This window comes from Buteo buteo, chromosome 21 (genome assembly GCF_964188355.1).
Source record: "Buteo buteo chromosome 21, bButBut1.hap1.1, whole genome shotgun sequence".
Lineage (NCBI taxonomy): Eukaryota > Metazoa > Chordata > Aves > Accipitriformes > Accipitridae > Buteo > Buteo buteo.
In genome coordinates this window covers 13,268,421-13,290,982 of record NC_134191.1, presented here as the reverse complement: position 1 = coordinate 13,290,982, position 22,562 = coordinate 13,268,421, and positions in this window count along the sequence as shown.

Genomic DNA, 22,562 nt, shown 5'->3' with positions numbered 1-22,562 from the left:
CAAGGGGTTGGAAATAGATGATCTTTAAGGCCCCTTCCAACCCAAACCATTCTATGATTCTATGATTTTCTATATTTTTGCTGTATATTTGCTTATACATATTGCCATTTAAAATGGGAAGACTTGAGGGATATTCACCTGAGGTCTGAAATGATATTTTTTTGTATTATGAGTATTGGAGAAGGATGCACAAGGCATCAGCAGAATGTTGCAACATGGATTATAGATTGCCGCTCAGCAGTTGGTGGGTTGGCTATTTCTTTTAATTGCTGATACTGTATTTTCAGACAGTGCTGATCTTATGACAAATTTTTTTGCCTACTTTTCTGCAATTAAGCAATTTAGCTGACAGTTTTAGAAGTTTTTCATAAAATAAATACTCCATTGTACAGATAGACATGTGCCTGTACATGTATCGATATGCATATAGACACATATGCACGCACACACAAGCTCACACATGCACAAAAAGACATGCATGTATATCTTACAGCAGTTCTGACAAAGAAGATTTTCTTCCACATAACTTTAAAGCTTTTCTTGTACTAACTGAATACCCCAGAATTTTGCTTCCACAGAGAGTTCTTGTTTGTGAGGAGGTATTTTCTAATATTTTCTTTTAGTTGAAAAGCCCAAATATTCAGTGAAAAGCAGTTTCGGTGAAAACTTTATGTGTGTGCATGTGTGTGTGCACCATTTTCAACCTCAATGTGCATGTCCCAATTTCAGCTCCTGAACTCTGAATAAACTGGGCTCACCTCCAAGAGTTACGGCTTTAAGGAATATAGGTAATTGCACCATTACCCTTTTTATTTGTTTAATTTTTTTCCTTCAAACTGTTCTGTTAGTTTATCATACATGTGGTCTAATTAAAGTTTCCTGCAGGACATTTCATGCAGAATAAATAATGACATTGCTCAGAAGGGCTCTAGTTATTTTTTTTTCCTTCCAACTGTGCTGAAAGGGAGGTTGCTGTCTAAAAAACTGTGCCTGGGCGGAAGAGACAGTTTTATAATTGCATTTCCAGTCTTCTTTGTATTCTTTTGTGTTATATGCTTGTACAAGGAGAAACTGGACAGGCCTGTTGGATAGCAGCCAGGCAGAATTGTCAGAGAGAGAGAGAGAGAGACCAGACTGAAAATGAAATAGGAAGGGGGGAGAGAAATAAAAAATACCAGGAGGATCTCTCAGAACAATGACTTGAGAAAGTGAAAGTAGAGGAGAAAATACCAATTTTGTTTTCTGTCAACTTCTGAGGTTTGAAAATTGTCTTTTGCTTTTTGTTTGGGGGGCGGGGGGTCGCAATTGTGACAGAGAAAACTCAAAGTATGGGGGATGTGTTTCAGAAATGGAACTGGGACAAAACGTTTGTTTTCTGACTAAAACCCGAGCACTGAGAAATGGGGATGTACGCTGAAGAAAGAGATGGCCAGGGCTTGAAAGTTGAGGCTCTGGCAGTCTCAAGGTCATATTCCTACTCTGGGTAAGAGCAGCATTTCTTGGTTTGGGATTTCTATAAATTAATTCATTAATTAATCAGTAAATACATATTTGGTATCACTGTGAACCAGGCAGAGAGAGGATCGGCATACCCAAATCTAGGGACAGTACCTTGACCATCATGCTGCTGAGTGTGAAGGGCTCTTCTGATTTTCCCTCTTCCTCTGATCTTTTCTAAGTCCCTGCAGGTTTCAATTTCACAGGCTGACGTACTAGAAAGTCAGTAGCAAGCAGGTTAGCCCTGCTTTGAGCAGGGGTGGGACTAGGTGACCTCCAGAGATCCCATCCAACCTGACTTTTTCTGTGGTTCTGTTCAAGTCAATCATGAAAGCATCCATCTACAAGCACTAGCTAGCTGTATTCTTTGTTCCAAAAAGCCCACAAGTCATGGTCAGCCAGCCTTCGCAACTGGTAAACAAAGAAAAGAAAGAATAAAAGAGGCAAAAAACCCTCCGAACAGCTGAAATGAAAGAAGAAAAGTAAATGCGGGTCCATGAGAAGCTGAATGGTGAGCACATCTCTTCCACGCTTTCCTTGAAGGCACAGCGTGTGTAGATGTACTTTATTCATAATGACAATATGATGTGATTCATAGCAATTGCTTCTTCCCAGTAAATTATTCTAAGATGCGTTGTTGTGCCACGTTGCAATGGCACAAATGAATGATGTTAAAATACTGAGCAGACAAAATGATAACACCTGTTACAGAGCTACTTATAAACCAGAGTGCACGGAGGCATTTGTACCTGTCTCTATCATACACTGTGAGTTACACATCTTAGGATGGTTTATGAAGGAGAAGGCAATTTCTGTTATTCTGTATTAAAACATTTCTCAGTGTTCCCTTAATTTACAGACATCTTCTCTCTGTTTACTTGACATCAGCTCCTGCTCTCTGGCAGGCAGTGTAGGAGAGAATTCACAACTGGCTCAACACTCAGATTTCCTACCCAGGTCAGGTCTAGGAGGAACAGAGTAACAATATCTCCACATGTACATCAGTATTTTTAATCCTGCCCTGCAGTAGCACATAATTACCCATTCTGAAGAGGAGCAGGGAGCTGTAGTTTCCAGTGCACAGTGGGGCAACAGAGGCTACAAGTTGGCATGTGGGGTAAGGGCATTACCTCGTAAGGGTAACGATGTCCTGAATTTCCACTGATTTGCACAGGTGCTCAACACCTCTATGGGAGTCAGGCAGGTCAATGCCCTTGTGGATCTGCCTCTAAAAACCTAATCCAACGCTTCCTCATCCCAGTGGAGGAGTGGTGACGGCTATGGCCATCCCTGGGTAGGGCTCTGTGCCTTCCACAGGTTCTCACCAACATAGTCTCAAAAGACTGACGTTATTCAGTGCAGAGCAGCCAAAACTCAGCCCACGATGGAACGCAGTCTTCCTTGAGGGATCACCAGACAACACCAGTTCCCAGCCCTCAGCTCCCAGGCACCCAACGGTCCAGCGAGCACAGTGCAGTCGGGAGGTCCTCTCCTCCCACGCCGTTTTCACAGTGGTGGGTAAAGCACAGTGCTGTCACACTGGAGGGTTACCCCCTTACACTGCACTGAGAACTTCTATCTTCAAAGGCAAAGTGAGGAGCACAGTCAGATGGGGTTTTTGGTGGGTAGGGGAGAGGTGGAACAGCTTTTCTCTGTTTTCTAAGGAAACTGGTTTCATTGCCTGGCCAGACATCTCCTGTCAGCTGTCTCCCATGGAAATAGAGCCCTAGCCCAACCAGCTTTACTGGGGTTTCTGGGCCAGTTTCTAGCCTTGCAAGTGAGACACTAAGCTTAATTTCTTCTTTTTATCTTCCCCTCCTCCTTGTTCTTTTTCCTTGATGCAGTGTGTTGGCTTTATTAAGATACTACCTACAGGTTTCTCTCCTAATGCTCACAAGTGCCTCTTCCATCCAGAGGCAGCTAGAGAAATTGCTGCTCTAAGCACCAGACACTTAATTAACAATGAAACCAACTCTCCAGTTTGCTTGCTTTCTCACTCATTTGTCCTCTTTCACGCTGTCTAGTGCAGCAAGAAAGCATGTAGCAAGGTCTTGACCAAACACTTTGAACTGCAATCATCTTGGGATACACAAGGAAACTAATTACCAGCTTTGTTTCTCTCTCCCTTACCCCTTCTTCCCTCTGATGACAAGGGGATGAAGTGGATACTCAGGAAATCTTCCTGCAGACAGAAAGGCCCAGCTTTCCCTCTCTCTTTCCCTGCTAAGGAGTCCCCTGTGAGATATACTCCATGCCCTCTGATGACAGCACTGACGTGTCTACTCTTAGCTAGTCTAGTCCCTCTGGGAAGTGCTAGGGAAGTAATTTGGCTCCCACCAAACTTTGAAGTTCAGGTTGATGCAGGAGGGTTTGTCAGCACGGAGACAAACAGCAGGGCCCCCGGGTCAGATACCTGGCTTTGCCGTGGAAAAAGACAAGCCAAGAAGGTTTTAAAAGCCTTATAATATTGCTGTGCTCTGCCCCCGCACTGTCCACTCGCCACGGCTGTGAGCTGCAGCATTGGTATGGAGCCATGCTGTGGTCGTGTAGGACAGACCAGTGCATCTCCCTGAGGGCAATGGAAATGCATATACCATCCTAGAAGACCACCACTGCCTCTTTTATTGCAATACTTTCTGACACAGGCATTACTGTTTACCATCAAACCTGACCCGCTTTCCTGCTTACCAGCAGGCAGTAAGAGGTTCCTCATTTTTATGGAAGGTGAAAGGTAATTAATTCCATAATAAAGCAGGCATTAGTTGTGACAACAGCTGCCTGAGGGATTCCCATCCTGTTCAGCAGTGTCCGTCTCTGGTTTGACAGCCACGGAGCAGGCAGGAGAGGCATAGGGCAGACCTGTCCATGTAACGGCTCAAGGAGGGGACCCCAACATACCCTTGAGGAGAGCAGGCTGCTGGGGAGGCAGGCAATGAGCCTTTCCCCTTGCAATCCCCCCACAGCTGAGCAAGGGCTGCCTCCGCACATCGGCCCTCGAGAGGGGGTTTTGCCCCAGGAGGAAAGCAGTGAGGAGGGGATCTGAAGAGTGATGCTGAAGGAGGCTGTGGAAAGGGGAGAGGGAAAAGGCAGGAGCAAACATGCTTTCAGTGAGAGCCAAGAAGGTCCAGTCTGGCCAGTACAAGAGCTGTGAACAGCCCCCAGATTTTCTTATGGATATTTCTGCAACTCTTCCCAAATACGACGATCAGCAACAGCTCCCTCTCATCCACGTGTGCACAGGACGCTCTCTGTGTACCAGGTTGCAAAAGTTTAAGTGGTGTTAGTGTCCATGCTGCAGAGACCAGAAAGTCCTGGTCCAGCTCCTCCAACATCACTTCTGAACCTGACTCACTACATCTTAGGTCCTGCAGCCCCCCAAAAGCTTTGGCTCTTTCCAAAGATGTAGCAAGCCTGCTTTGTGACTTGAAGAGGGAGGTCTTGAAGAGACATTTCAGCTTCATTGTAGAGTCTTCCTACAAAGCTGGGTAAGAGGACAGGTCCAGCTCTGTAACCCAGCAAGCTAAGACCATGTTTGCCAACATACTCTGCCTCTTTTTTTTTACCTGCAGATCACTGTACAGCAGTGAAAACCCTAGTTAAACTAAGCCCTTGACATGTTTAAAGCTCTGTGCAAATATTAGCTAATCAGTCCTCAAAAATCCCTTCCCTGTACAGAGCAAGTAAATGTTGCTGGGCCTGATTCAGTCTTAAAGTGCAACACAGCCTCACCAGTCCCAAGGGGCAGCAAGTCAAACAGCAGCAAGCACGCAATTCCACCAGCTCAGAGGACACAGGCTTTCCATCATCCATTTCAGCACTTCTACTGCCTAAAAAAGCTATTGGCCCAGTGTTGCTTTAGATTCGTGTGCCTAAGATTATTTTGCCCCTAGCACTCTAATTTCCCTGTAATCCAGCATCCAACCCCTGCCTCCTCCAGCCCCATTTGAGACCTGATCCTTTCCTCTTTTAACCTTGCCACAGCCACCACCTGACCTTACAAACTGGTTTCTTGGACTCCAACCATCTCACTTACTTCTCTGGTTTTGGACTGTGCCCTTGCCTTGCCCTTTGGACTGGCACACCTCTGGCTTTCCTTGGCTCCCTCCCAAGGGAGCTGACTCCTGTCTTAGTTTCCGTCACTCCACTCCTTGGGTCTATATCTTATTCCAGCCTGGTCAAGCTCATTTATGCAATGCATTTCCCAATAGGGTCCTTTAGCACCTCAGCTAGGCAGTGAAGCTGAAGTATTTGGACAGGGTCCTGGGACCCAAGCGGTCCCTTCCCTGGAGATGACTGATAGCAGTGGTGGAGCCCTGAGCTCAGCTGAGGAGGAATGCACTTACAGCCCCTTCTCCTCATATACTGCATTCATTTCTCTGAAAATGTTTGAGACCCATTTTCTGAGAAAGCTTGCACTCTTTTTTTTACCATATGCACTGAAGGTTCACATATCCTTAAGTTAGTGTCCTGGATCTGCTCCTGTCTCCCTGCCCAGGGTAGGTCTGTTTTTATTTTAGGACCCTGCTTTTACCATCAACTTCTATTCCTCCCTGTGTGTGTTGCCCTCCATGTGGCTGTAATCCCACAGCGTTATCCCTGCTGGAGGGAACCATGTGCATTATCAAGTGTGCATTTACAACCTCTTCAGTCCTGGTAGGCTGGGCTGTCTGTACAGCAAGGAGGGCTGAGGGAGATTTCACTACCAAGCTTATGTAAACAGCACAGCCCTTGACTTACATGATTTCTCAACAGCAGTGAGCTTTATACACAGATCTCTTTTGGACTGTATGTTACAAATACTTTATTGATGCCAGCTGTATCAACAGCTGGGTTCCTCATCTGCAATGGCTTTGTATAGCCTGAAGTCTTTAGGTTTGCCTTCATGGACCAGAGATCATTAGCAGTGAGAATCCTTCAAATGTTGACTTGGCTAATTTGTCTGTCAATGGGGCCTGTGTTGCAATTTAATACGAAGCTGAGAATGTGAAAGTGAGTGACTGCTGCATTATCCCATAAGGGTAGCCTTGGTGCTAGTTCTGCAAGAAGGAGTTTTGCTTTTCAGAACAACTGAGGGTCACCAGGCTACCAAGGTCAGGATGAAGACAGGACTGTATCCCATCCTCTTCTGAGAGGCCATCTGCATTGAAAGTTTAGAAAATCACTTGTTGGTTGGCTGCTCCCATGTTATGTGTAGCCTGGGCTGTGGGAAATTATCAGGCTCTGAAGCAAACTTATGGTTTTCTAGTGTCTGAGCACAAGACACTCCCTTCTCTGCAGAAAATGAAGGTGGCCATGAGCACTGGCCAAGAAAAATTTGCATCAGTGGGTGTTGCAGCTTTGGTTCAGCATTTTATCTCATTTACTCAGCCTCCAGCAGAGCTAGGCAGATACTGCAAAAAGAACAGAAAAACAAATCTCCCCTCCAGCATCTGCTCATATGCAGGAGTAAATTCATTTTATGCTTCTCCGTTGTTGAAAGATCAGAGTGAAAGAACAGTGGTGCTGCTGGCTTGGCCATCTGTCTGGAGCCGAGATCTGAGGACACTCCCCAGTCCTGCCACAGGTTTCTTGCTTTGCCTCAAATTAGACAAATAAACTATTTGTGTCTCAGCTTTTAAGCTGTAAAATGGGGATACTACTTCTCTATCCCCGAGGGATACCATCTCCCAGCCAGCATGGAAGCTGGTTACTGTGGCCATCTGGGACCCCAGAGGAAAATGCTGCTAGATGTGCCCAGCCATCCTGGCATGAAAAGAGGTACCCGCAGCAAAGGACACCTCCCCCGGAGTCTGTTGAGACATGTGCTAGGACATGGCTCTGTTGTTTGCAGAACTGCTTCTCCATGCAGTCCAGAGACTCACTGAAACTAAACAATGAAGATGTCCAGCAAAACCATGATTATTTATCATCCTGGCTAGTCGCATGTTAAAACAACACAACTCACATCTTGGCATTCACTTTAAGACTTCTTGAACCAAAACTAACTTTTCTGGTCTTTCTTTCTTTCTTTCGTTTTTGCTTCTCCTGATATTGTGTGTGTTTATTGTCAAAATAAATAAGTGCATGAAATGCAGAAAAGAAATAATGGGAAAGGGTTTGTTGTGGGGAGTTCCCCCTCGAAGCCTCCATCTCCTACTACAGAGCCTAAATAAAAGCCTCTCAAGGAAGATGATAGAATAACAAGCCAGGCCACTAAAGTGGGGAACAATCAGGAATCAAGTAAGATGGAAAGTGGAAAAAATAGTAATAATAAAAACAAGAATGAAAATGATATTTCAACAGTACTGGTGCTGAACAGATCACAGATTTAAGTCAAAAGTGTCGTTTGCAGATAGTAATAAAAATAATTAACTTCAAGACCCTTCCTTATTCTTCCACCCTTTGCTTCCACCTACAGAATCTCAAGGACCCTTTGACACAAAAGCAAATTTTATCATGTTGGTTTTATTCTCTGCAGTTTAATACAGCAGTTTTAAGTCCTTGGCTGTGGACTTCATGAATGGGTGGTTAGTTTGGCTGAGGACTAGACTCTACAGGGATCTTCCTTCCCTTCCATTCTCTTCACAAATACTTGTTGGAGAAATGTGTATTTTGAAACACGACCCTTCAGCTGATGCAACACAGCAGGGTAATTCCCAGGTCTCTACCTCTTGTTCTCTGATAGTAGTGGATAGGATGGTTTTGGTCTAGCTTTGCTCCTAACTAGAGGAAGAGAAGTGGGTTTTTTTACAAGGATTACACATTTCAAACAGATAGGCCTTTTTTATCCTCCCCTTTGTGTCTGCCATGAGTGCCATCTACCAGGGACAGACTGGGAAAACACATTTCACATCCTCACAGGGGCAGTGGTTCTTTGCCACAGCTGCTATCAGCATGCTTCTCGTGGGGTGCTAGGGCTCTTACACCAAGCCAGGATCAGTCATGCCAAACCAAAAGTGTCTAGGCTCCCAAATGCAGTGCAGTAGTGGGACTTTGAGGGAAATGCCTTGAAGAAGGACTTTCTGAAGTAGCTTAGTACCCCTGCTTCTCTGCTGCTGGAGTGTGTGTCTAAAGCAGGAAGGTCAAAGTCTAAATTTTTGGGTGAATCATTGTTAGGGCTTAAAATCTGTGTATCTGGGGGACTGGCAACTGCTGGCATGGCTGGGTTAGATTATTGCTATGCTTTGGCCCAAGAAGTCAGCCAATAATCTGTCTCTTGGAAACTGTTTCTTTTGGAGATTTTGACAATGGAGCCAGGTGTTTCTTTGACAAGTGATTTTATTTCTTTACAAAGCATGTTTGAAATCCCGGTTCCCAGAACGTGGTCAGCATTGAGCAGTTTCCTTCCTTACAGCTCCCAAAACTGCCTTTTCCAGAAAGTCCATTGCCCCAAAGAGCATCTTCACCTGCTATTTCACACCACACATGGGATCCACTCATTTTCTGGTTCTCCCCAAGACGCCTCACTGCCAAATCTCTTGCCAAGGCTTCGCAAGCTCAGTCAGTCTCCCAAGAAATGACTCGGTCAAGCTGTGACTTCTACCAGGCCATACTTTATGCAGTACCTTCTACTGTTTCAGGTCTCTTGCTCCTCCTGATTGCTGACGACTATGCTAGAATTTTGAGCAAGATCTCTGGTGACACATCTACTGGTAGCCACCTTTGAACATGGCATATAATGACTCAGCTAAGTGTTGCAACACAGAGCCAACGCATTTATTTGAAAAAATAAATTATGAATAGGTTGGTTTTCTTTAAATATCTGATCTGCTCTAGTCATTATCCTTAATGCATCGCTGCACTAGCAAAAGCCAGCACTTAGTGACATGTGAGCGTGCTGCGTATGTCTTGTACGTAGCCTTTGGGGTCTGGGGGAATCTCTTCTCTGCCTGGAAGGAAAATGCATTTTTATAGAGGCCAAGCTCCGAGTGGGATGAGGAAGGAAGGGAGAGGTGGGTGGAAAGGGGTGTTATCAGCTTCCTTCCTCCCTCCTGACTTGATGCAGCAGAGCATGTCTGGGGAGTGGAGCTTGGATTTCACAGCTCAGTGGCAAACACTGTGTAAATCTGGCAGCACTTCTGCTTCTGATGCACTCAGGTGGAGCTAGCAACACATGCTGCTGTTTGGGGCTGCTGTTTTTTAAATTCCTCACCCTCCAGCCCTCCCCAGGCCCCCTGTTCCATAACTGAGGTTCTTTCTGCAGGACCCCCAGCCCCATACTATTCAGGCAATGTACCTAAGGGGGGTGGCAGAGCAGCGGGCTCATCCTCTTGGCTGCCTTGGTGGCTTGCATGTGATGAGATATGGAGGGACAGGAGATGCCAGGTGCTATGTGACCCAGGCATGAGGCTATTTAGCTATGCCGAGTTTTCAGTGCTCCCTTCCACTGCAAAAACTAAAAAAAGAACAGTAAAATTTGAAAATGCACTGATTTTTTCACTCAGCTGAGCTCCCAGTCAGTATAGGCCTGCCAGTTCCTTGCTACAGAAAAATGCCCAACTGGCTTGGCCTTGTTTACAGCATCACTAGTAATTTGGTACAGCCAGAGGATAGCTGTGTCACCCTCAAAACAAATTTTTTTGGCATGACCCTTAAATGCTTTTGCTTGGTATTTTGCCTTTAAAACAGAGAAAGGATTAAAAAAAAGTACTTTTCCCTGGGGCGCCATCAGATGCTAATAAAATCTTTAATTAATTCAGATTCGGATGGGCTCACATTTCTCCCGCTAGCTCACAACTTCAATCAAGTTTTTTCTTTTTGCGACGCTGCTTTCATGCCACTTTTCACTGCATTTCTGATTTATCTGGAATTGTGCTATATGGGCATATTGGCAGGAAAGACTGGGATAAAAGAAGACTAGGATGAGAGAAATCATTAACACAGGATGTATTTCTGGGGTTTTTTTTCTTTTTCGGAAGAAAACCCAAAAGGTCCTATTGCTGTTACGAATCCCCCAGGAACTCTTTAAATTACAGACAATTTGCTTGATTGGACTGCACTGGTCTTAAGCATTAGAGAGAGACAAATCACTCTTAACAAACGTTAAATCAAATAAGATAGACAGAAATCTTGATAATGTGAAATGAATTCTGTAAAATTAAGACATCTGCCGAATGCTCACTCCATAATAAAGCAATAATCTCCCTGAAATGGGGCCTGTCTCATTATCAGTTTGATGACTGGTGTGAATGATCTTATCTAATACTGGTTAACTGAAAAGAAGTAAGTGATACATTTTCTTTTCTGGCCCCAGTGAGTAAAAAAGGCCTCTGCCTGCCTAGCTGTCAGTCCTTCCAGGGTCAATCTCCCCATTCACTTGCCATCTTTTGGATAAAGGATTTACCGTACAGGCTGTCAGAGAGAAGCATTTCAGACGCCTTCCTCCAAAGGCAGCCAAAGGAGTTTTCCCCGGAGCTTCAATGCTGCTAGTCTAAAGTTGGAGGCAGGGAGGAGATGTCTTCCAGCCCAGGGAGAGGCTGCACAGCCGAAGACCTCCTTCCCAGTGCTCCCAGCCCAGGTCTGCTTGCCAGGGACTCCCTGCGAGCCAGTGAGCAGAGCAGGCTGCTGGCCAGGACGGAAGGAGGGCACTTAGGAAGGGCTGATTTCAGTTATAGACTTTCATTTCCCTTCCTACCTCAGCTCCTTGCTGCAATGATCTTAGAGGATAACCCGACCTGGAGTCTCTTCTCCTACTCTGTGCTCTTAAATGGTTGATCAATAAGCCCAGGAAGGAAGAAACAACCATGCGCTTGAATTTCCTTAAAATATACATGTAGACATGTACAGCAGCTAGGGGTTGGATTCAGTGCTCAGAAGACTGAGGAGCATTTACAACTGCTTCCCTCCCACGACGCTTGCCCGTGGCCCCTGCTCCCAAGCTGCCCTTGCAGGATCGCATCCATGACACCACACTTCTGTAAGAAATTGTACTCTTTCTCTTTTTCTTCCAGGTTCTTGGCACAACTTCTGTATGGAAAAGAGGGATTTAATTGAAAGACAAATGCCATTCTCCCCCGATGCTTTAGGGATCATGCCTCTGAATGCACCTTCACCTGATTTGCTGTGAATTACCACGAGGTGATCTACCCCACATGTGTCTTGCAATCTTGCTGCAGATCACAGAGCACTGTCTACTGCATAAACAAAGCGCCATGGCCTAGGGCAATATTATAATTGAATAGATATAACAGATTATTATCTGTTTGATGTGCAGCACCGAGCCGCAGCACTCCCTATCATATTCCAGCAGACCAAAGCCAGGGACTCCTTCTAAAGCATCCATACAACAAGGGAACGTAAGCAAAAGGCTCTCGAAATAGTAATAATAACACAACATATCTCTAGGGCTGACAAGTGTGTTGAGTAGTGCAGTTTCACCCATAATCTGTCATAAAGTTAGACAGTTCTATCAATGGGGAAATAAACAGTCAGGATAATAAAAGGTGAGTGCTGAATAGCAACCCTTCAGCTCCCTCCAGGCTTTATTAGGATAATTGATTTTGGAACATTAATAAGGATATTGATTAGCTTTAAGGAATTGAAACTCAGGGTGAGGGAGGGAGCAGGGGAGGAGTGAGCCGTTGCTCTTGGCTACAGACTCATGGTGGGAGCGGGAGCCCTGTTATGAAGAGTCGATCAGCTGTGCCGAGGGATTAACTTTTATCTTCGATATGAATTAGGAAAGTGGTTTCTGCAAGTGTGCCCTCCACATGATGAGGACCCAAGAAATTACAGAGCAAGAGTGCTTCAAACGCCACGAGGCATGTCTTATCGTTTGTAACCTCACAGGCAGTTTTCATTTTGTGATTCAGCATTTCAAAGTGGGCAGAGCCATGGCTTGAACACAGATGGTCTGGGGGGGAAAAGTCAAGCAGGAGGTCTACATGGAGGAGGTTTCCATGCAGCAAGGAACTGATTAAACCAGGAGTGTAATCAGCTCCCTGAACTTGCAAAGTGAGGTTTAACTGATCAGTGAATTTCCAGGCTAAAAGAGAACTCTCATAAGTATGGAATTTCACTTTCCTTCTTTTCAAGATCAAGAGGTACACAATTATTTTTTTCCTTCAAAAATTTAAAGCACTGACCTGTGGATACATTTTAGAAGAAGACAGTTGTTTCCAGCCATGGAGTGAACAAAGTCATGGGCATCGTCTTCACTTTTCCAGTAAAATAATAGCCTCGAGTAATGCTACAGCATGTGGCAAAATAAGAGGGAGCTTGCATTTTAGATACTGCTGTGACTTAACAAAACTGTCAGGTGGTTTCTCAGGGTCTTGTTTTGATTGATTTAAAGATGAACCTGGACCTGAACATGGCTGCTGGCTAGGTTCTCCATATCATATCTTGAACTTGCAAGTTGTTACACTCAATGCTTTACACAAACACATGTACGTATATGTTTAAAGGAGTTTCATATAACTGAAGGGGAAGTCGAATGAAAAAAATTTAGAGGTAGAAGCTCCCAGGACCAGCTTTGTGTCTGAAAATCATTTAAATCCTTGTGCACACCAGAAACTGAACGTCGTCTTTGATGGGTCTCCGGTGATTGCGAGATACTTGGTTTTGAGTGTTAAAGCTTTCAGTCGTTTCTTATTGATGCACAGTTAGTTTATACGGTCCCACTGGAGCACCCAATGACCCTAACAGAAACACTACCACACAAAAAACCACCTCCTATTAAATTCATGTACATCTTGACCCAGGAGCTTACTGGGAAATGCCTCACAAGTCATGAAATGCAAAGACAGCAAACAGCTGCAGCCAAATCTGCCGGTTTCGGAATTAAGATAGTGTTTTCCACCTTTTAGCCAAACATCACCTGGCCACCCAAGGTAGCCACCCAAACACTTGCTATGCAAGATGAAAAGACCAAAGAGGTCTGTTAATGGGAGTTATGCTCCAACTTCAATCTTTTGAAGAGTCTTTCCAGGATTTTCAGCATTTCCTCCTAGTACTCCACCTTCAGTGCCCAGCACAGCTGTGGGAGACCCTTGTGCTCTCTGACCACCCACAAGGAGTGAGATGGGAGGGGTTTTCCTGCCCCACCATTCCCTTTATGCTTCAGAAATGAGGGAGATGCTTTTGTCACATTGCTGCAGGTAAGCACAGAGAGCATCACTAGGGCAGGAGGGGCTCGTGACACACGACTTGACTGTTTTGACTCAGCTCCTGAATGGCAGTCACGTCCATGCAGCATGCACAAAGAGCAACTGAAGTCCACATTTTGTTCTTCCCTCAGCTTGTCTTGTATCTCGGCCCACAAAAGTAGATAGCGAGTAGAATATTTGGAAGAATGAGGCAATGAATAAAGATTATAATAGACAGATAATTATAATAAAGAAAGAATTATTAGATAACTGGATAGATAACTGGATGGATAGATGTGGATAGAGATCTGATAGGGTTTTTTCTCTTTTGCAGAAGCCCTAAAATAAAGGAACTCTTGCACATACATAAATCATCTAGCTCCCGGATAGGAGCAAAGACAAGTTCCCATAGCAACAAGATCTATGCTGTAAAGCTGCACTGCCCTTTGTTATGTATCTTTGTGATATTTCTCTCAGACATGTCATTGGCAATTACCCACAGAAGGAGAGCTCAAATTGTTCAGGAGCCCAGCAAATCCACCTTACATTATTTTCTGTAATTAATGAGATTATTGAATTTCCACGCTAATAAAGTGTGGCAAGGAGTCTGAAAACAACTCCTCTCTGAGCCAATTTAGGGTGATTCCTTGGCGCTGCACCCCTCACCCCTCTGCACACACACCTCTGCACAGACCTTGGTGCGGAAGAAAAAAATAGCGTGAGCCTTCTGTAAAGCTCTCCTGCTCTGCTATGAGTCAGCTTGCTGGAGCAGCTTTGACGTTTCTGTGTTGCCAGGAGGTGAAACCCTGTGTAAATGTTCCTAAAAGCAGTTTTCAAGCTATTCATCTTTGATAACATTGTTTCTTTATGAATGCTTGAGCTTCACTTAGCTGCCTATGCATCACTTTTTGACAGGTCTCCATCTATTCTTCTGCTGCCTGCATGCAGAAAGCTCTTTTTTTGTATAAAGAAGAGGCACTTGCTTGAGTCAATCCCCTCTGAAGGTTTTTTCCGATTAAGTTTCCTTTCCAGGTGGGCTCTATCCTACCCTGGATGACAGCAGATTACACCCTCTTGCAGTGGGGCAGGAAAGGAGCAGGACATGATGGCACTGGAGGGCTGTGCTGCACTGGGAGAGCAAGCTCAATCCTTCACAAATCAGGAAGTCACTTGTGCATTGAGTGGCACAGATTTTGTATGTGCTGTTTGGCTCTTGAGGGACACAGAGAGACACAGCTTTCCCCTCCTCTGTCCTCCTCCCCCAGCCTTTCCCTGTTCTTATTTTTTATCTTTAATTATTTTTTAATATCCAAGGAGAAAGAAATATGTGGCAGGAGGCAATTTTAGCGTAAATACCCAGGAGGGGCTCTGAGGAAAAAAAAACGCAGTGGGGTCTGGTTCTTGTGTTATTGAATGCGTGGAGAAGGATGACCTTTGCCTTGTTATGCCTCCTGCAGAAAGAGGGGTCAGCATCCCCATGAGGCCACTGGACTAACCCTGCATCCACTTGTAAACACTTTAAGATCTTCTAATGCTACATTGATAGATAGTGAGATGAAACACAGAGGACTTGTGCCAGCATATTGGAGAGTATTGAAGAGTCATTACCTCATTTTGCAGCTGGTTTTTCTGCAGTAATGCCGTTGTGGGTCTTTTAGAGATGCTTCCTGCTATTCATCTCCTTCAAAGGTTTCTAACTTGCATCTGCCTCCTCGGCTCCTGGAAGCATTTTGAAATTCTCCCACGATGTGTGCTTTCTGGAGGCAGAATGTTGCTAGGATCACTGCAAAGTCCTTTCCCTGCCTGTTCCCTTCCTTGCAATAACAATAATTTATTGGGAAGGTGTTTGCCAGGCCCTCGATATCATGTGGGAGATGCAGTGAGATGAGGCCCCAGGGACTTGACATTCTCTGTAGACGGCAGCAGTTCAGGCAGAAAGTGCAATGGACGGCTGGGGGATGATCCGTCTTCAAGCACAACAACTTATCTTTCCACAGTGAGTCGGCGGTGGCAGTTACCTACCGCTCCCCCTCCAGATGAGTTACCGTGTTGGGCTTTCAGAGAGCAGTTTCACAAAGAAATATTTTGCCTGTTTTGCTGTGGAGCGCTCCCATCTTCTAAATGTGCTCGACGCTGTCTCGGAGAGCACTGTGGGGCTGAGCAACACAGCCAGCACATCTTGATCCTGCTCCTAATTCGAGAACTGGCCTTTTGGGTAACCATTTTTCTCCTCCTGCCTTAGCAGCTCTCCTTGTAGAGAAAACCCTTATGTCTTTTTTTTTTTTTTTTAAATGCTCTGAATTCTAACAGAGGAAAGCCCTGAAATTACATTTACACCCACCTTTTATTTCACTAGCCTAATTTCTCTTGCTTCTGTTCAGATTTCTTTCTATTCCTTTCTTTCTACCTACCCACCTACCCACCTATCGAGGCTGTCTAATCTCTCCATAGTAATTCTCTCCATGTTTCCAAGACAAAAGTGGTTATGTTCTCATGTTCAAATGTGTTCTCTGTTCAAACTCAATTACAAACCTGTTGTTATTTCTCACAGGTTTTCCAGCTACCTGCACTCCTGATAATGATCAGATAAATACCTGTGCTCAACATTTCACCATTCCTCTTGCTGCAGTTTGCCAACTAATTGAAGAGCATCCTGTTTCCACGTGAATATATATTGAAAAACTCAGCTAGTAACCTAGCCAGAAGCAAACTGCTGTATCTATAGTTAGGCTAAGCCTGCTTCTCCTGAATTATTGGCAAGTTTCAGGATCAGAAGAACCAATGCTACTTTCTTTAAAGCTGAGCGGAAATGTCAAATTCTGCTGCTTAAGAGCTGCATAATGTTGAATTTCTGCTGATATGACACAATATCCTGGGAAATTGCGTAAAACATCTTAGAAAATAGAGCACAGCTTCCAAAATGAGTACCCATTCACAGGGAACACCATCATGATAAATTGGCAAGTCACATCCTTAAGTTCACTGAAAGCAGATCTTTCTTAGGCTTCTTTCTAATTTCTAAGATTAATTGTTATCCTGTCACATGTACATGCCTTTGTCAAACATAAGCACAAACAACCCTGCAGTGCAGCTTGTAGACCCTAGGGCAATGCTGTCCTGGCTGAGGAAAACATTTTCCTGACCATCTCACTGCAATTCTAGGCTTAATACATCTGTGTTAGGAGGAAATTGTTCACAGCAAGAAGACTTTAGAGTTTGACTATAGATTTAAGGCAGGTTAAGTATCAATCACATCCCAAAGAGGAAAATGGGAGCACTAGTTTCTCCAGCCCACAATGAAATCTACTCCATAAACCCCTGCAGGGCAGCAGCTCTGTGGGAGAGAGGGGTGTAGTTCAGCACTAAGGATCACCTGAATTCCGTTCCTTCAGAAATAGTTTCTGTATTCATCATGTTCCTCCCAGTTGAGGCCTGGGAGGGAAGCGTGATCTGCCAGGCTTGGAGATGACAACAGCCTTCTCAGCTCTGACTCAGCCTCACTGCCGTCCTCTGCCCCTGCACCCATGGGGGAAGAGATGCTGCTGCAGCTCACTATTGCTCACGCCTGCATATTAAGCTTAACAGGTCCAGTGTCAGTCTTGGGAACATGGAGAGGATGGCAAGAAGGCTGTCAGTTCACAGCAACTTCCACCATGTACAAATTGTCAGTTACTGAGGCTGTGGCTGAAACTAGACCACAAGTACAGGGAACCATAGTTTCATGCTGCCTGTGCTCCAAAAGCAGTGCAGATACACCAGCACCATGCCCAGACTGCCCAAACTGCTCCTCCTCAGCACTGAAGTCCCCAGAGCCCAGCAGAACTTCCCCATTAGCTGTTGGCTTTCCATTTGATACCAATTTTTAAATAATGTGCAAAACAGTGAAACAAGAAATCCTTGAAGGGCTCACTGCCAGGGCTGAGCTGATATGATAGGAAAAATCATTCTATCCAGGATTTTTTTTTTAATCTCCTTTCCCTGGAAAATCCATTCTATTGGCCACTGTTGGGACAAGATACTGGGTTAGGTGGACCTCTGGTCCGATCAGTACAACAGACATTACGTTAGACACAGCATAAATTAAAATGAAAATAAGCCCTTTAACATGGGAGTAGTTAGCTCTTGAGACCAAACTGGAGAGGAGCTCAGACCTAGCAGCTGCCTCCTCCTGTCTTGCTCCACACAAAGACCATCACTGGACAAATGATTGAAATTGCGCTTTGCCCAGCATGGTCTTTTTTTAGCTTTGCTTCCAGCCTGGCTTAAAACCAAGCATGGAAAACTACATTGTTCTTTGCAAAAGAAAACATACCCCAGGGATTCATTTCGGATTAATTTAAACTTTCTAGATCAGCAGTGTTTGTTTTGATATTCATTGTTATTTTATGGACAACCTAATAAGTCATTTCAATTAGAAAAATTGATCTAAATAAAAATTAATTTGGAGAAGAAAAACAAAAATATATTATTCCCAATGGTAGTTTCAATGTTAGCATTTATCCCCTCCCCTTTTCTTTCCTCCAAAACAAAATTTGGGCAAAAACTGGCATAATTCAGGAATGCATTTCAGTCTTGACAAAGCTGCATTCCCCAATTTTAAGTGGTTTTGTCAAAGTTCTCCCAAACCGTTCCACCTTCAATTTACCTCTGGCCTTTACTATTTTACCCCCTCCCTTGGCTCCTGTAAACTATTACTTCAAAAAGAAAACACATACAGATGACAATTTTCTATGAGCCTTTCTGTTCAGACCTTCTATTAACCTTTCCGTTTGTACATAAAAACACCAATAAAATAGAATCTCCCCCTGGAATCCTGCAGAGGTTTGTTCCTTCTTTGACCTAATGCACAGGTTTTAGCCCTACCGTGTTTCACTTATTGTTTACCTTTGTTTTCTTTTCTCTCTTCTCAACAGGCTGGTCAGAAAAATCCTGAAGATTCATCCAAATTATAAAGATTTTTGGCATATTTTGCCAATTGCCTGTTAGCGTGTTCAGGCTATTGTGCAAGGAAAAGGAAGCAAGAGCCTGTGAAAGAAAGAGCACGGTGAAATATTAGGCTGATAAGTGATAATGTTCCCTCCATGTACTGCAAGCATAGAGATATTCCTACACACGACGCTTCCTGCTTCTTGTTAATAAACTTAGTTTCCCGCTGAGCCTCGCTTAGTGTCTCTCATACAGCCTCCTCTCGGCAAGGAACCTAATGGTGCAGTTTTCACGGGTAATCAGTCGGGCTGAGGCCACAGACTCCGAAGGCAGGTGGGTTCCCGGCTGGCTGAGCGGGTTTTTAAGCAGGAAGGGGAGAGAAGCTGGGCTAATGTGCTGGCAGGGATGGACACGGCTGGGAAGCGGGTCCTGCTTTCTGGGGTGTGTTTGCTTCGGCAAAGAGGCACGGTGGATGAATGGGGATGGGCTGGGTAAATCATCCTGCAATCAGAAGTCAGCATTCGTGAAAAAGTGAGAAACCGAATGTAAAAACCCCAATCCTTCCTCTTGTTGCTGCTCTCAGGCATCCTCTTCCTTAAGGGTCAGCCCATCACCCCCTTGGCCAGGGTTAGACTTGTGGTAAAGAGACCTTATTCCATAACCTGCCAGTTGTGGCACATGTGACAGTGTTTACATGGTTTATAAGTATTTCAGGAAAAAACTTTCTGGATGTGACATCCGCAAACACCTACAATCCTGCAAAAATAACGAGCATGTTGAATATTTGAAAGCTGAGAAGCACTAACATTTATGGATTTTTACTCCTTGACACAACACTGAACATTGAAGGGAGCAAACTTTTATTGATAAGTGAAGCAGGTAAGGGGTCTCTTTAATCTCCAGGTTTGAGAGTTTTGCCATATAGTCAAGATGCAGTTCAAAATTTGCTACAGCTATCTGCCATGCTTTTGTGTTAATGAAGAAATTCAAGGTGTGCCATCAAGTGTGGCATCATTGAACGTTATTGTCATTATCATCCCAATCCTCTCTTCATGATGACATGGGAATAACACACAACTTCCAAAACTCTTAGAGTTTTTTTGCAACCCAAGGCTCAGGAGGGTGAGAATCTGTTCTTGGATGTGCATTAGAAAATATTCATTGAATTGCAAATGTTTTTCAACAAGGAACCCACAAATTGCTTGTTTCTTCATTTATTCTGCTTGTAATTCATGTTTTGCAGCTGGCTATCTGTGAACTATTGTTTCTTCTCTCCAATGGCCTGGCTAAATAAAGGTATATTGAGAGAGCAGCTAACTCAGTACTGCACTGTATCCCACCTAAGCATGACGGTGAAATGAATGTATGAGTTGGTCTAAGAGACATGAAGCTTTGGAGAGATTTGCAAATAACATCCAGATATTTGCAAATAGCAAATAATCTGATCCTGAGAATTGAAATAAGCCAGACTCAGCCCTTTCCTTTTCAAACAGAATCACCCATCATAATACAGGAGCAGGAGTCTGTTTATTTGATGATGGATTTTTTTTTTTCCCTAGCCCAACTGGCTATAATCGTTTGCAACCCACAGGCTTTATTTTTCCCCTCTTCTCCTTCTCTTTCCTGATCCCGCACGGGTCAGAGCAGCTTTCTAAAATGTAAAATGCTTTTTAGCTGTAATTCTTTCCTTACAATTTCATATTTTAGAGATTAAGCCAGCATGTCGAATATGATTTCATCCCGAAGTCTGATTGCCACATTTCTATTTCCAGCCTGTTGAGAGACAGACCTCATGGTAACTGTGAGCTTTTTATTCTGGACACCTAGTCTTTGATCTTCATAGCACAAAGCATGGAGTGCTGCTCAGATAAGTTCATGGAAAAACTGCTGAGCAGCACAGGGTGTGTGGGGAAATGTGAGCCATGATGGTGACAGCTCTGCTATGTGGCCACCAGCTTTCTTCTGCTTGGCAGCTAGTGGGAGAGGGGAACGGCTCTGTCAGTTTGCACAAGGACAAGGGCAGGCAAGTCCCCACAATGTACCTGTTGCCTAGCCAGGCATTGCTCTTCCATAGCTTGAGGTTTTGGAGGTGGAAAGGGGACAGACTTCGAGGCCACTGCTTCCAGCAGAAAAGTACATGGTGAGCATCACCTTTTTGGTGCCTTAACAGTCTCTGCTCCCATCCTTGCCCTCCTGGCTGTGTGAGATCCCTGCAGGATCAAGACCTTTGAAAAATAGCCCTGAAAGAAGATAGGAGTGGAGTATTTTGGATACCAGCCTTCAGGAAGCAGTCATCTTGCTGCCTGACCCTAGGGAAGGTGATAAATCTACTCTGTGCCGAAGTGCCCAATCCATATAATGGCACGGTATTGCCTCGTCTCCCTTCAGAGGCATTATAGTGATAGTGTCAATTAACGACCATTGAGTTTCCAGATACCATGGTAAGGGAAAGCCTGCCCTCTAAAAGGCAGAGTTAAGGGAGCACAGTGAATACTGACAGATTTGTTTCAGTTCAGACATATCATGTTAAACACCAGGAGGATGGGCTGGAGGTAAATGGGCAACACAATCATGAATAAAAATTTCAAGTAGGTTATTTATACAGGTGAGATTAAACCTCTGATAAAATTACACATCTGGTCTTGTCCTTCCACATTATCAGCGTAAGGCTTAAGGATGCACTGGCCTCTTAAATGACAAAGCATTAGGAGTAAGAGCTATGCACATGGAGCACTTAATGCCCTGAAGTGCTGATTTTTTTAATGTGAATCTTCTGGAGGACCACCAAAAAAATGAGCAAGATCCTTCCAGGCATCTGCAGTGCTCCAGCAGTTTCCCTTCATTCAAGTCTTCATGCACAACTTCTTTCAGGATGAGTTTGACCTTGAGAGAGAAACTTTTCGCTAGACAAACTATGTTGTTGCTTGGAAGATGACAGAGAGGTCTATTACACTTGCATGAGCTCGAATCTGAGTATACAAACCACTTCAATTTACATCCATTGCTCTGCTTAACCACAGCTGAGTACCCTTCAGTGGTGAGGCTGGTATCCCTTCATGTATTTGGTATCATCTGAATCTCTCTCCCTCCTCCCCTCGCACTATGTCTTTGTCGATACCCAGTCCTAGGAGCAGACAGCACAACTGTAAACACATTTATTACACCCTTGAATCCCACACTTTCCCTCCTCATATCTCCTTTTACTGCATGGCACCTGTGTTTTGTTTTCATTTCCTCAGAACAAGCAATAAAGCCTTAATTTGATTCGAGGAACAGGAAGGAGAGCTCATGCCACCGAGCACCAAGTTTTCTGGCAAAAGCCATGGATGGAATGCAGGCAGCCTGGGTGGGTGTGATACCATCACCCCACACCTGCAGGGGAAGATCCCATATGAAGTTTTATCTGCTGATGGATATGGTGTGTTTTCCACCATCAGAAAGGTTGCCGTCAGTTTTGGATGGCTTTTATGAAATGATCTTGTAATTGTGGGGAGTTGAGCTCCAGTTTGCATATCCTGGGGTGGGGATAGAGAGTCCAAAAATCTCTGCTGGAAAAGTAGTCAGGATCCCCTGTGCAAAGTAAAAATGGCTGAAAATCACTGTCTCGTTCAATCACACACTATGGGCTTGATGCAGGAAAGAAATCCTTTGGTCACACAAGTCCCCATAATAAAGCACTTGAATCTCTAAGAAAGGGTTATTTGTTAACAATTTGAGACACTGTAACTAGTCTGAAAAAAATGCTAATCTTCCATGTAGAAACTGTGGGCTTTTATTTTCAGTTGTACTTCTGTCTTGCTTAGCAAACAGAAAAGCAGCACTTCAGAGATATATGACAGCTTCTGTGAAGAGAAAATCCTGGAGAGTTTGAGGTACTAAAGAAAGGCCCAGCAAGAAAAAATAGCCATAACCTAAATTCCAGGCAACTAAGCGGGAATAGGGCAGTAATAGCTATGATTCACCTTTTCAGACAAGGGAAAGGGTAGACTCTGAGGCTGTTGCTGTTCCCATATCAAGACCAGAGGCATCCTCAGCCTACCACAAGTGTTTGCTGTGAAGTCAGAGTATCTGGGT